Source organism: Panthera onca, chromosome B2, assembly GCF_046562875.1.
Source record: "Panthera onca isolate mPanOnc1 chromosome B2, mPanOnc1 haplotype 2, whole genome shotgun sequence".
Taxonomy (NCBI): domain Eukaryota; kingdom Metazoa; phylum Chordata; class Mammalia; order Carnivora; family Felidae; genus Panthera; species Panthera onca.
In genome coordinates, this window is record NC_138343.1 from 87517964 (window position 1) to 87533761 (window position 15798).

Sequence of the window (15798 nt, forward strand, 5' to 3'; positions counted from 1 at the left end):
TTCTAGGGCAAAGAAATCTTTATATTCTGAAAGTCAAGGTATACTCTCTGTTTGCTTAGATGTGCCATATTTTCAAATCCGTAAGTTACTTAAGCATTACAGTGGTTGGGAGAATTTTATTTTGTTGACAAAGCTCATTCTAATTGCCAGAAAGTCTGGCTGTGATATGGTATTCACTAGGCTCTTATATAGAACCAATGCTAAATAACATCAGTATATATTGTATAGTCCATAGTATTTTAGTAAGTCTTTACTGAGACTGATTATAATAGAGAACTAGAAACGAATTCAGCTGTTTTTTTTTTTTTTTTAGCTGAAAATCCTTTTTAAATTAAAGGAAAAAAATAACATGTATTTATTTATTTTGAGAAAGAGTGAGTGAATGCATGATTGGGAGAGGGGGAGAGAGAGGGAGAGAATCCAAGCAGGCTCCACTGTGCCAGCACAGAGCCTGACACGAGGCTCAATCCTATGAACTGTGAGACCATGACCTGAGCTGGAATCAAGGGTCAGATGCTCAACTGACTAAGCCACCCAGGTACCCCCGAAAGTACTTTACAAGTACTGAAAGACATTGTACAAGCTGCTTTTGCCAAATATTTAATGGTTAAAAGGAAGTGATTTTCAGTGATGAGTAAAAATATTCAGAAAGAAATTATTTCATTTAAAAATTGGTTCCTTGTTGCATTTTTCTTTTTTTTCTAGATCAAGTTTTTGCATGAGCCTTTTTATTCTTGTGGATCTTATATTTTCTTTATTTGTGACTACTAAAAATAAACTCTACTAGTTGTGTAAGATTGTTAGCCTTTTAGTAGAGAAATTCTTTTTTACTGTTGCATAATAAAACTGATTGGTAAAAAGAGTTTTTGTAGATTTTAACAAAGCTAATAGTTATGTGATCTTATGTCACCCTAGTTTTTATAAGCATAAACAAATGCAGCAATATCTTATATTATTTAATTAGTAAGTACTTTTTATTTTACTAGTTTATATATACTGCTAGACCTTCAACCACACAACTTCTTACCTTAATATCTGACAACGCAGGCTTAGTTTGTGAAGGACATGTGTATCCTGGAACAAAGTCTAAATCCTTAAATCATTTTGTGTGCCTACAATGGACAAATGATGGTGCATTTCTGTCTCTATAGATTTTAATCAATGCATTAGTCAGATCTCAATTATGAGAAAATTTTGAGGAAATATTACCCTAGAGTAAATTTTAATTTATGCTGAAAAATTTTAATCGCATCCTATTTTGCATCAAAGTGCAAGTGTGAGTAAATTATGTATGACGACTTCTTGCTTAAAGCCTCTTAGAAAAGAAGAATATGTTTGCTTGCATCTCACTAATATGCCAATGTTTAGGTAGCTACATTTACACCTGTTTGCCACAGGTAAACTGAATAGAACATCAGACAGCTCATTATAGAGACAAGTATGCTCCATTCCCAAAGTTGGATGACAGAACAAGTCATGGTGAGTACTGTAATTTTAGTGCTACCATACATCTTCAAGCTGTCTGGAGGTAAAATGCTTACTAAGCATTGCATTTGTGCTGTCAGAATACTTTATGGGATGGTAATTAAATAAAGGCAGCACTGTGGAGTTAAGCCAATATCTGATGAATTCTAGAAATCTCTTCGAGAAAGGTCTTACTTTGAATCTTAAGTTTTAGAAGAAGTACGTTTCACATTTATTGACTAATCTTTCATTAAAAGCACACTTGTGTAGGGTATTCGCTGAAAACATTTGTTTTCTTGTGATAGGTGAATGCCCAGTTCACCTAGCAGAGAACTCAATTGTCAGCATGCTGCCCTTTGAAATGTTAGTTTCCCCTCTCTCAACTTGTATGATCAGTCACTACTTTTAAATTATGACTTGGGGTGCCTGGGTGGCTCAGTTGGTTGGGTGTCTGATTTTGACTCAAGTCATGATCTCATCGTTTGTGAGTTCGAGCCCCATGTTTGGGCTCAGTGCTGATGGCTGAGAGCCTGGAGCCTGCTTCAGATTCTGTCTCCCTTTCTCTCTGCTCCTCCCCTGCTCATAATCTGTCTCTCTTTCTCTCTCTCAAAAATAAATAAACATTTAAAAATTAAAAAAAAAAAAAACTACAAAAAGCTAAATACAAAGACTGAAAATGGAGGCAGTTATCCACTGTTTTCCAAAAGTTTGGTTATGCCGCTTTGCTTTCATGAAAAATCTACATTAGGGGCGCCTGGGTGGCGCAGTCGGTTAAGCGTCCGACTTCAGCCAGGTCACGATCTCGCGGTCCGTGAGTTCGAGCCCCGCGTCAGGCTGTGGGCTGATGGCTCGGAGCCTGGAGCCTGTTTCCGATTCTGTGTCTCCCTCTCTCTCTGCCCCTCCCCCGTTCATGCTCTGTCTCTCTCTGTCCCAAAAATAAATAAAAACGTTGAAAAAAAAATTAAAAAAAAAAAAATCTACATTAATACCTGTTTTCACGAAGTGAAAGAAATCCAAAGAGGATTTTTGCTTGGTCAGTATAAGGCAAAGAGGGAAAATAGTGTTCGGCGTTTGTTTGGCAGTGAGCCCTCATGCAGGCAGTGCTCATCCCAAGCAGCAAGAGTGGCCCCGCCACACCTCTTCCCTGGGAACTACATTTCAGCATCTCAGCATCAAGCCACCATAGCTTTGAATTGTGTCTGTGTACATCTGTGCTTTATCTTGATTTATTTTGTGCACCTGTTAGCAAGATTTGTCCTAAGGTATCAGAAAAGCCAAAGGGAGGCTATTTTTTGGGGGGGGGGGTCTGGGAATGCTCAAATTTTTTTCTGTATAAATTAATGGTAATTGCTTCTTCTGATTATGCCATTTCAGCTTAGGAAAGGTTTCATAAGAACACTGTACTTTTGGATAGCGGGGTAAAACTGTACTGGAAAGAAGTATATTTATTTCATTCTTGTCATTTTTCACTTTTCCTCTGGAATTTAGTGGCCTAGTTTAAGATTGAATTGTACATATACCTCAGTAGGGAATGGATACGTTTTTCTCTTACACTTATTTATAGATGTTCATTTTAATAGTTACACACTGTATGATTGGTAAAAGCAGGCTATAGACCAGCACTGGGATCCACAACTGTGGAGAAAAAGCCAAAGGCCAAATTTTGCCTGCACCTGTTTTTGTAAATAAAATTTTGCTTGAATTCAGGCCATTTGTTTATGTATTGTCGATAGCTCTTTTCTTGCTACTATGGCCGAGTTGAATAGCTGTGGCAGAGACCAGAAAGACCCACAAAGTCTAAATTATTTACAATCTGGTCCTCCACAGAAAAAATTTATTGACCCTTGGACTAGCACATGGATTTGAAAATTTTTAAAGGAGTACATTTTTTGTTTGCGTGTTTTTGTAATATGCAGTAATGAGAAAAAATACAATGATTTATTATCTCAGATGATTTTTATTTTCTTTCACAGTGAAGAATATTTTGCATTATTGCTTTAAATTTTTGAAAGTCTTAGCAATTTCCTATAGAAGGAGCTCCTGCTTGGATGCAAAGCTGTGTACACTGTTAGGTGGATAGTTAGCAAGCTGGTGTCTCTTCAAAGATAAAATATTTTCCAAACCATGCTGTGAGATTGGCATAGAAGGAAAACTGGGAATAGGGTTCAGGTGAATCAGTGAAATGGCTTCTAACCATGCAGCTATTATATGCCTGAAAACTGCACGAATTGAGGTTAGTCTGCAGGCCTTACCAGCTTGTTCTTGGCGAGGCTCCCAAACTCCTCTAACTATATCATGACTGTGACTTCATTCTCTAAAGCAGACTATTCCCCCTGGCTGTCTCAAAGACAGTCCCTGGGCCAATTTTTTTTTAACCTGTCACATTTACTTTCTTTAAAAAGAAAAGTAAAAGAAACTTGTTAGGAAATAAAAAGAGTATATATGCTAAGTTATTTTTTATTATTTCAATTCTTCATTTCATTTGTTATATAGTTGTATGTGTATACACGTGCACAATTAAATAATGCTGGTAGGATCATGAGGTAATGTAGTACTTTTCAAAATGTAGCTTTGGTATAGAACATCTAGCAGAAGGATAATAGATAATGATGCAATGGTTAACATTACTATTTTGCAAAAATTAAAAAGAAATAATCATTCAGAGCCAGTTTGGCATTTTCCTATATGACATCCTAATAGGACTTTGAATTTCAGCTGTCCATTTCTGTGAATTTGAATACAACAGAGAAGATGTAGCTTTCACATAATTTTCTTCAGTTTAAAAAATCATAACCATTGCAATGGGATGCCTTAAGCCTTGGGTCACTTAAATCATTTCTGAAGACAGCACGTGCTCTTCAGGGACATGCAAAATGAGGAAGGCACTTGTTGGTCACTGTGTCTGTGTCACCTGTATAGACTTGGTACAGGTCAGTGTGTTTATGAGTCAGTTATGAAGAGGAATATGAAATGTTGCAACTTAGCAAATGTGCTAAAATGTAAGTATGAAGAAAAATGTTTTGAAAGGCTAACCAGTTTAGAATCACAAAATATTTAGATATTCTCTCAATTTAGGATTGAGAAAATAGCTACATGAGATATAAAAATGAAGATATAACTATTTACATGGAAATATAATTGTCTAAAAAAAGTCCTCCCTTCATTTTGAGTTAAACAAAACAAGGGGATTTTCAGATCCAATGGATTATAATGCTAATTTACATCAAATCTTGGAAGGAAGTAACCTATTTTATTCTTATTTGCTGTTGTTTCAAGATATAGTATTCCTACAGTTCTGAATTACAATAATATGTAGTAAAATTTTGAGAATATAGATCAGAGGTAAAAATCTGTGACATTGGCACAAATATAGCCTGCTGACATTCTATTGAATAGAATTCGTTTTGTGTCTGTGTTTTTCTTTTTTCTTTTTTTTTTTAAAAACTAGAAATTTTGCTAAAAATTTTAACTCCAAAATCTCATTGAAAATCTGGGACATTTTGATATTTATTTTGTCTTAAAGAGTTTTTTAAACATAAATGTTGTGCAAGCACTTGGTAAAAAAAATCAATTGGTACAGAGTCATAAGGAAATTTTCTTGATCTCTCGTTTTTACATTTTCTGAAGTATTCTTCCATAAATATTCATGCTTACATGTATATATGAGTGAAATAAACAATGAGATCACAACAAACACTTTTCTATGCATAAGTACTTTTAATTCCTCATTTTTTTATAACTTGTTTTAATAATTTTTATTACTTTATTGCTTTGTATTTTCTTTTATTCTATTTTTACTGTCATTGCTTTGGTATTTTTAAATTAAATTCTCACATTTAATAGAACTTCCTCTTCTCCTCTACTTAAATGTTTTATTTCATAAGTTTCAAATGCTATCCCTTTGATGGTTGATAGGATTTGTGGTCATTGCAGTGGTAGAGAGGAAGGCTTCACAGTGCAAGCAGGGCAGGCAGGGTCCCAGGCACTTCTGCAAACACCATGCTACATCCTTCTTGAATGATCTATCAGTCCTTTAAGTGGCCATCCAAATGTTTCTGAATGTTATTTTTCTGAACTCACAGCTAACAGCCATTCCTGGAGAAATAATAATCCTCTTCTTGATAAAAGTATGGAAATGTTTAGCTAGATAAGTGCATTTGACCCTCTGATCAACGCAAGAGCCAAAGTGGAGTGCAGAATCGAGAATTCAGGTCTTCTGACCTCTATTCTGATATCTTTCCCAATTCTTTGTATTGAGTTTGAGGGATCTGGGGGGATGATCAAGGAAATAGATATGACCATGAGGTGGCAGTAGCACACAAGGAGTTTTATTTGGGCAGAGCTTTGGCAGGTTTGCATTTGGGGAAAGTCCCTCACAGCAGGAGCCCTTCCAGAGGTAAAGGGTGAAGGCTACTACCCAGAAGAGGCAGAGGGCAAAGGGAAGTCCAGGGGAAAGAGGATCAGAGAGAGTGTTATGAATCTAGATGATTTTGCTCAGCAGCATAATGGAGAGTCTCTGGGTCAGAGAGCTCTGAAGGGCAGCAGAAGCTTGGAGTCTTTTATAGCCACAGAATTTATCTGATCTATGGTTAGCAGATATTGGGTACAGTTTTTTGCCTTGTGCAATGCAGGAAGGCCGTAAATGGCTAAAATTCTGCTTATATGGGCTTTATTTAAAACAACTGGATTTGTAAAAATTTGGGGTATTTTGGTGCCCATGGGGTTTGGAGCTAGTAGGTCCCAGCTTGATGTAAAGAAGTAAACAACATAGAGCCAATGTACAGAAGCCATCTTTGGCTCACTGATATAACAGCTAGTCTGTACTAGTTTTGTTTGTGTATGTGTATCTTGTCATTATGACATACTCCCAATATACATAAAAATATACACACCAGTATAATGTATAATATGTATACACCAGCTGTATTTGTTAACCTTATTTTGTCATAATGGCTCCAGGTTTTTTGAAGGAATAAATCACTAGAGTTGAATTCCTCTGTGTGCCCCTCCTAAAACTATTTCCCTCCTCACCTTCTTCAAAAGAGTCTTCTTTGTATGTACACTTAGATGCATATACTTTATATGTATTATTTTTAAATAATTTATAAACTTATTTTTGGATGACTTAAACTTTATATAAATGATAACATAATGTACACAGCCTTTTGCCCTCTCCATACGATTTTTGAGAATGATCCAAATGGCTCCAATTGACACTCATAGGTCATTTTGTTTTGTTTTGTTTTGTTTTGTTTTGTTTTGTTTTTACTGCGAAATACTATTTCATCGTGTGACTTTAATATGATTTTAAAACAATTTCATGTTCACGTACATTCAAGTTGTTTCATTTTTCCCCATTTGCAAATGATGCCGAAGAGAACATTTCTGGACATAACCTTCTTATGTACATACTGCTACTTGGCTATTCCATTTTGATAATCTGTTAGTAAATTGACAGATAATTACCAAATACCCTATGTGCACAGGTGTGAGACTTTCTCAAAATTAGATAAAATTCCTGTTCTTAATAAACTTATAATCATAGTTTAACCTTGTATATATTTATAAATCAGAATAACTCTAATATATGATAGCTTAATTTCATTTATCATTTTACTAAACTTAAATTTATTTCTAAAACAGAGGTGTTGTCAATGTCATTGCTTAATTATTTCCCTCAAAATTTGGTTTTGGTAATCTTCCAAAGTGCACAGGCAGGTATGAATGACTGAGTTACAGCTTTATCTCCAGGAGAATATTGTGTTAAAGAGCCATCCTGAATTTCTATCACTGTCACTTGCTTGGTTAATGATTTATTAAATACATCAGAGCAATTACAAAACTGAGATTAAAAAAAAAGTGTTATTTACTATAGTCCAAGTAATTTATTAAATTTTTTTTATGTTTATCTATTTTTGAGAGAGAGACACAGCATGAGCAGGAGAGGGGCAGAGAGAGAGAGAGAGACAGAATCCGAAGCAGGCTCCAGGATCTGAGCTCTCAGCACAGAGCCCAATGCGGGTCTCAAACCCATGAGATCATGATCTGAGCCAAAGTCAGATGCTCAACTGACTGAGCCACCCAGGCACTCCTTAAGTAATTTAAATCACTCTTTAAGCGATGTATTTTGGGAAAAGTCAGACGGGCAGGCACATGACATGATAAGGATAAAGATCAGTGTAAGCTGGTAACTTCTAATGGGAAATATATACAGAGCTTTTGAATTGCATTTCAAATCACTCATTTTTCCAGAATTTATTGTATGCAACAAATGCATAAGTGGTTAGCTGAAACAGGTAGTTCAAAAATATTTTAACATTTTTTATCTAAACAAATGTCAGAATTTTTTTGAAAATGAAAAATGCTAAATATAATAAAAGTGTATATTTATGCTCTCGGCAGCCAAATGTGCTTTTTAATGGAATTTAAATAAATGGAATTTTTATGACAAAAAAAGCAACAGTAAAAGCAGTGATTATGTTTTTCATAGTTCATTTGCCGTCTTTGCCCTGCAGACCTTGTGCGGAAGAAAATGAGATCCCGAGTGAAGTCTACAATGTCATTGACTCTGAAGAAGGACTCAGAGACCCATTGGTGTTTAATGACCCTTACTGGCCTATGCAATGGGAACTGGTATGATCTTCAGAAATAGATGGTTCTTTGGCAATGTTAAGAAATATTATTTTTGTCATATTTAAATGCAGTAGACAGACACTTTTATGCACTGCCTGCTTTTATCTATTGGTTTTGCAGAGAGAGACTTAGCAAACTTTTGATGAAATATTACTGCCAGCTTATTAATGAGTACTAATCCTTTTAATTTGATTACATCCTTAGGGTTTGATTTGTTCTATAAAAGATACCAGTTTAAAAAAAAAAAACTAAGACATTTAAATTTGCTGTATGTAAACAGACTCATTACACAGAAATGTTGTTGCCATCCAGGCTTAAAGTTCTTGTTCTTGCATAACCAGAATATATTCTATATTACATCAATAATGAGAGAATTCCTCTCTGTCTTTATGGATTAAGTAGACATTAGAACATGGCACAACAAACTTTTTTTTTCATAATGCTTCTAGTGTTGGACGTTTTAGAACCACATTGTCCTGTCATTTATACATGATTGTGATAACAGAAAGGATTTGAAATGAAAAAAAATCACACATATTTTTTGAATGTAAATAACTAAAAAAATTTGAAGTACATACCACTGAAGATTTTAAAAGAAAATATTTGGAATGTGAGATGACTTGGTGAAAATATCAGAGAAATTGAAGACCTTCTTATATCCATACTTAGCTCCTCATAGGTCTATAAATAATGTGGTGTTGTGGAGGGTCTCATGCTGTAAAATGAGAAAAAGGCTAAATGCATTTCATCACATTCATGGATATAATGAGGTGAAAGATGGGAAACTGTTGTGGTGGCTGTTTTTTGTGTTGATCATTGGTAGTTACCAAGATGACTATCTGGAAAGAGTACAAAACCAATATTAGAAGAAGTCCAGTTCACTCCTGTGTAGCTTCAGTTCATCTTTAAAAATTGAAATGTAATTTAGAAAACTTTAAGATATGTATATGACTACATTTGACTTTTCAAACAAAAAACTCAAGCAGAAAAAAATTGGGTTTTGCTTTAAAATTGCCTGGAGGTAAGATAATCAGTAACAAGTGAGTGAATTACAGCTGCTTAGGGTCATGAAAGCTAAAGTTAAAAAGAATGAATTTTTTAAAAAGGAGGGAGGGCGGGGCGCCTGGGTGGCTCAGTCGGTTAGGCGTCCGACTTCTGCTCAGGTCATGATCTCTCAGTCTGTAAGTTCAAGCCCCGCGTCGGGCTCTGTGCTGACAGCTCAGAGCCTGGAGCCTGTTTCAGATTCTGTGTCTTCCTCTCTCTCTGACACTCCCCTATTCATGCTCTCTCTGTCTCTGTCTCAAAAATAAATAAACGTTAAAAAAATTAAAAAAAAAAGGAGGGAGGGAAAGTAGCTATATAAAAAAGGAGGGCATGAAATAAGAGGAAAAGTCTTCAAATTTTTTTTCTGACTGAAGAAGCAGCAAAAATTAAGATGAATACTGAAGATTACATATATAACACTTAATAATTAGCTACCTAGCAAGACACACTTTTATTGTATTGGTTGTTAAATGACAGGCTCCTCTATATTGAGGTCAAGAATTTCGGGAGCACACAATAGGGAGAGGAAATGAAGGCAAGTGATATAGGAAAGACAAGAAGAATTGAGTAGCAGTCAATAAAGTGATGGAAATTAGAAATGGAGACAAGTCTTAGAAGACTATTAAGCAATTAGCTCTCTTAAAAACAGAGAACAGAGACTGTGAAAGGCAGAAGGCAGAAGTAAAAGGAAAAATTCTAGTGTTTTCTACAGCATGAGCTGATAGACTTTTTTCGCAAATAACCAGATAGTAAATATTGCCGTCTTTGTCAGCTGTATAAATTTCTCTGGCATAATTTTATTGTTGTTGTTCCAAATCTTTAAAAGTGTAAAAACCTTAGCATAGAGCCATACAAAACCAGGCTCTAGGCTGGATTTCACTTGAAGACCATAATTTACTGATGCTACAGAAAATAAGGGAAAAAGAAGAGCCAAAAAAAATCAATCAGATTTAGCTGTCTCTCAAGCATTCAACTGTTGTGTTATACTATGCACATATTACACTAGCACAATTCAGCAACGAAAGGTCAAGCCAGGCCATATTAACGTCAATAGCTTTCTGGAGTATTACTATATTCCTTATAGCACCATTCTAGAGTTTCGTCTGCTGGTATGGAAGCGATTCCTTGTAATACCTTATAATATTAAGTCCAGCCATAATACAAAATTGCAAAGAAAGATTTGCAGTTTCTGAACGATGTTCTATCTAAAACATATTCCTAACAGCAGACCTAAGCCGTGTTATAGGATCCATCCTCTGGTGAGAGTACCAAATTTATTTATTAAAAGATTGAGTGGCACAGCTGGATTGTGCTGCCCTTAAAGAGAAAGTTGAGAACTTATGCTGATTACCACCCGTTAGATAGTCTCCCTTAGTTACTGGTGTCACTCTCTTTCTCCACAAGCAAGTGTCCTAAAATGGGAGTCTGTTCTTATCTGCGTTTTTGTGCCCACTACTCTTCAACCAACAACATATGGCAATCAACATGGTAAAGTGTTCCATCATGATAACTTGGATAAGTGGCCTAGAGGAAAGAGTGAAAGCTGAAACAGAGATCACAATTTTTATTATATTAAGTAGAAAAAAATAACATAACCCATTTTATCTGGTGCTCAGAGCTCAATAGACATTGATGAGAAAAGTTACAGCAGTATAATTTTCAAGAAGGTAGGGTTGTCTAATTTTTTTCTGCTTTAATTTTTGATTCAGAATTTCGTTTTGTGAAAAAGGGGTATTGCATGTACCAGCTTTATTTTACCTAGAGGACCATGGGGCAGATGATGTAAAAGTGAGTTGGCAACATGAACTTTCATCAGTGAAAAAGGTATCAGAATACTCATATACACTCGAGTATCCGTGTCAGTGAGCCAGGGATCCTATCCTGATCGCTATGCTTGTGTGGACTGCCACAACACAGGCCAGAGGACTAGGTCGAGGATAATGCCAAGAGAGATTCAGCCTATGAGTTTAAAAGGAAAAATAAATGTTTGATCATTTTAACATGGCTTTGTAGATTAAAAAAAGAAAACAAATCTAGAAAATGTTGCTATGATTGGATATATTAGGAAGAATATAGGCGTTAGGGTTAGGCAAACATGGATTCCAACCCTAGATCTAGACTGTGACTATAATGAATATCTTAATCTTCTGAAAATTTGTTTTCTTATCTGTAAGATGGGCCTAACAGTATGTACTTCACTGGATTATTTTTAGAGTTAAATGAAATTGTAGACACAAGGGATGTGTCACAGTATTTAGCATGTGGTGGACATTCAATCAACAACTTGGCAGTTGGCCAATTCCTTTCCTACCTATAATGGGTTAAACTTCCATCACATAGGAAATAGACTATGCCGAATGCTCATTTCTGAACGATGCTAGATGACTACAGCAGTACTAGGGCAGGTTATTAATAATTCGTTTGCTATAATAAAATAGGAATAATGTTTATTTTAATGGCCTCTGAAGAAGGGCTTACCCCACAGAGTGCATAAGCAGATTCATTGAGATGCAGGAAAAATATGAAAACTTCCATTCATATTTATTTTTTTAACCTTTAATTTTTTAGCTTTTCTGAATATATTATAATCCATATAATGTACTATACTATATATTAGTATATTAATGCATGTTTTAATTTATACATAACTAAATGTACATATAATATAGATATATGCAGAAAACTTTAATGATAAGACTCATGAACATAGTGTCTGAAAGCAACTGATATACTCAACAAATACCCATAAAGTGGATGTCACAGTATTTTGCTGAGTGTCTGCTATATGAACGGAGGTAGGCATTAAATCTGAACATCAGTCAGCTATGTATTTTTACTTTAAAAATCTTAAAGCCTAAAAGAGATGATAGCACTAAATATTATTAAACAGAAAGCCATTCTACTAAGAAGACAAAGTTCAAGAAGTTACTTCTAGCTTGTGGGAGGTAATATTTGAACTGGGACTAAATATGGAAACCCTATAAACAGAGACATGAAGAAGGAAAAGTGTGGTTTTTGTCCAGAGAGATGATCTTGAATATTTGAGGTCCAAACTTTATTCTATGTCAGTAGAACGTTTTAAAAGATTTTGAGCTGAATATTTGAGTTTGAATACCACTGATTTATTATTTTGTCCATTCATTTATGAAGCACTTGTTTGTCAAATACTATGGTCAGACCCGATGCCGAATACGCAAAATACAAATACGAATTACATGCTATTCTTATTCCCAAAAGATTCATAGTTTAGTGAGAAAGCCATGTAAATGTACTCACTGCATATTATGAATGTAAAACACAGGTGTGAATAAAAGAAAACCCAGTAATTATGACACTCCAAAGAGAATGGCCTATTCTATTCAAGTATGGTGGAAAGGCTTCACTGAGTCAAGAGATATATAAGCAAATATTTATAGTGCAAGCGAGGAAGGCTGGCTGAGTTATGGCCTTTTTCATTTGGCCAGAGCTTAGAGAAATAGTAATGGAGAAAAGGCTAGACAGTTTATTTGGGCTCTGTTCCAAAGGACCATATATGCCAAAATAAGACATTTGTCCTTTGTCCTGTAGGTTATGGAACTAAGAGGCTTATGAGAGGGAAGTGACTCGATAACCTTTGTCTGTAGAAAGATGACTGACATAACGGGTTAAGTTCAGGATAAAGGGGATTGCGACTGGAGGCAGAAGAGAACAGTTAGGAGAGGGCTATAGTTCAGGAAAATGAAGAAACTTGGCCCTAGGAGGTAAAGCAGAGGGTATAAAGACAAATATGCAAAATCAAGCAATATTTAGGATGAATATATTGATGACAATCTTAGGCAAATCTGGATATGAGAGTTAAGGGAGAAGGATCAGTCCATAATGATTTGAGACTGGTTTGGTGACCTGGTGAGTGATTGTATTAAGTCTACTAGGTCTTCCGTACTCAAATACCGGAGACCAGATGGCTTAAACAGTGGAAATTTATCTCCTCACAGTTCTGGAGGCTGGAAGTCCAAGATCAAGGTTCTAGCAGGCTTGGTTTCTCCTGAGGCCTCTCCCTGGCTTATAGACAGCTGCTTCTCACTGTGTCCCCACATGGCCTTTTCTCTATGTGTGTGCATCCCTGTACCAGTCCTATCGGATTAGGTTTTATAAAGACCTAATAAAGTGAATAAAGTCCTATTGGTTTAGGCCCCCACCCTTATGATCTCTTTTAACCTTAATTGCCTCTTTAAAGGCCCTATCTCCAATATAGTCACAATGTGGGCTAGGGATTTAACATATGAATTTTGGGGGGACACAACTCAGTCAATAACGGGGGATAAAATAGGTGATATGGCTGAGGTAGTCAATTATGTATTTGACAGTATGACCATGATCTGACTGTAGAATATTTAAATTGAAAAGGAAAAAAAGGGGGAATAAAATATTTTATAATTATAATGGGATCATTACCCATGTTTTAATAATGAAGAAATTGAGACTCATAGGATTGAAGATAATAGGCACTTTGAAATATAGAAGATAATGAGTTATATCATGGGCATTATAATTACAAATTTGTTGATATAACAAATGTTGCAAACATAAATGTACATTTCTGTTACAAATATGTAACTATAACACATTGCCCACAAGTGCGCTCATTATCATCTATATTTTATTGCCTACCTGTTATCTTAAAGTCTTTGAGTCTCAATATAATATATAATAAATGTGTAACTCTAACATTTTACATTATATATGTATATATGAAAATGTATATTATTTAGAGATGCATTCGTAAATGTATTGATTGATATTTCCCAGGAATATGTATTTTGTGGAAAGGAAGGTGTAATGATAATATTTAAAGGTGAAATAGAGTTCATTAATCTGAAAGCATTGTGTAGGTTAAGATGTGGGACAAGAGAGAGATATGGACATGTGTTTGCAGAAATTAAGTAACAAAAGCTGAACAGGGGGACTGGCATGGTGCACGAAGGGAAGGAGACAATAGAGCAGATTTATTTACTCAAGAAATACTTATCAAGTGCCTAGTAGAGGATAGACAATGTGCTCAACCTTGGTGACTCAATAGTGAACAGAAAGACATCACTATTTTCTTAGAGCTGATAATCCTAGCAAGAAATAATATAATTAAACAAGTAAAAACCAGGTAGTTGATAGCAAATAATGGGGGCTTTAAACCTAATGTCAGGGGTATAGGAAAAATTTTTCCAAAGGAAATGACGTTTAAATTAAGAACCAAGGTGAATATAACTTAACTTGACAAAGAAGTTGCCAGGGTAGAAGGAGAGGCTGCCTTAGGCAGGAAGACATAATAGAAAGAACCAGAAGATTGTGTGTCATTGAGGAACCAAAAAAGCTGTCAATATGGTCAAAGCTGCTAATGGAAGGGGAGCTTGAAAAGTTGCAGAAGGAATGCCTTGATAGAGATGAGGAAAACTAAAAGAGTGTGCTTGTAGGATAATCTAGCATAAAGGAAAATATCATTGACTATGGATGGTGCTTCTCAGAAAACAGTAAAATAGTATGACCTATGAACCAGCAACAAAGATGTTGTTATTCTTAATGAGAATAATTCCAGAAGACTATTGGAAAAAGAAACAAAACTGCAAGGGACTGATGAGTGAATCTATGTTGAGGAAGTGGGGACACTGAATGGAGGAGACCTTTTGTAAATTTTTATCTAATCCATTTATTATTGAATTACTGAGAATATTAGTATGGCTTTTGGAGTTCAAGGCACTTAGATTTGAGAACTGGTAATGACACAGTGTAAAGAATGGGAAGCAGAAGACAATAGAGCTATATCTTAAAGGTGCTAAAAGAAAATTGATAACAGCCCAGAATTTTATTCCAAGAGGGGAAAATCCTTCAGGAATGAAGATGAAATGAATTTATTTTCAATCAAGCAAAAACTGAAAGTCTTCATCATCAGCAGATTCTACTATAGGAAATACTGAAGGATGCCCTTTGGGCAAGAAGAAAATAATCTTGGAAGAAAATTTATAAAAGTTATCTGAAGCACAGGATGAGACTGTTTTTCTCCCAAGTGAATATAACTTTGCTTTTGTCAGTCAGAGAAACTAGCAATCTGGAATCACTTTGACCCAAGCCCAAGTATCAAGATGATTTTAAGTTGGACATCAAAATAATAATAATGATAATGATAATGATAATGATAATAATAATAAAGTAAAAAGAGAGAGAGAGAAAGAAAACAAAGAAAAAAGAAAGTTGGGAATCAATCACTGAGAGAGCTCCTTGTAGTTCACCCTGGCTCTTAACACGAGCTGCTCATCTCCTTAGACTTTGAGCCAAATTTTGGGGAGCTGCAGCTGTCCCTAGGAGAAAGGTAGCTTTAATTATAAAACTTACCTGTCTATATTTCAGCTTCTCTTACGTCTTGGCCTCTTAATCCCATGTGAGATTTCTGATACATTCAAATATTAGAATATCTGTAGTTTTTCTTATATCTATTCAGTTTTTTTAGTGTATTTAGCAGGAGTGTTAGAAGGAATTGTTATTTTTAATATAATTTATTGTCAAGTTAGCTAACATACAGTGTTTACAGTGTGCTCTTGGTTTGGGGGCTAGATTTAGAAGGAATTATTTAATCCATCATTACCAGAAATAGATATTTGACGTTTATTCTATATAAATAACCAAAAT

General features: G+C 35.2%; 1 long non-coding RNA gene across 4 annotated transcripts in view; it reads left to right on the forward strand.

Moving 5' to 3' along the window:
* The window catches only part of LOC132667410 (uncharacterized), a 965632-nt gene that overhangs the window by 408695 nt on the left and 541139 nt on the right, over positions 1-15798 (forward strand). For 3 of the 4 annotated variants that reach the window (XR_013555696.2, XR_013555695.2, XR_013555698.2), the window contains one exon: positions 7980-8097. The exons of the other annotated variant lie outside the window; for it this stretch is intronic. This is a non-coding gene — a long non-coding RNA (uncharacterized LOC132667410). The remainder of the gene's footprint in view (positions 1-7979; positions 8098-15798) is intronic. 4 annotated transcript variants of the gene reach the window in all.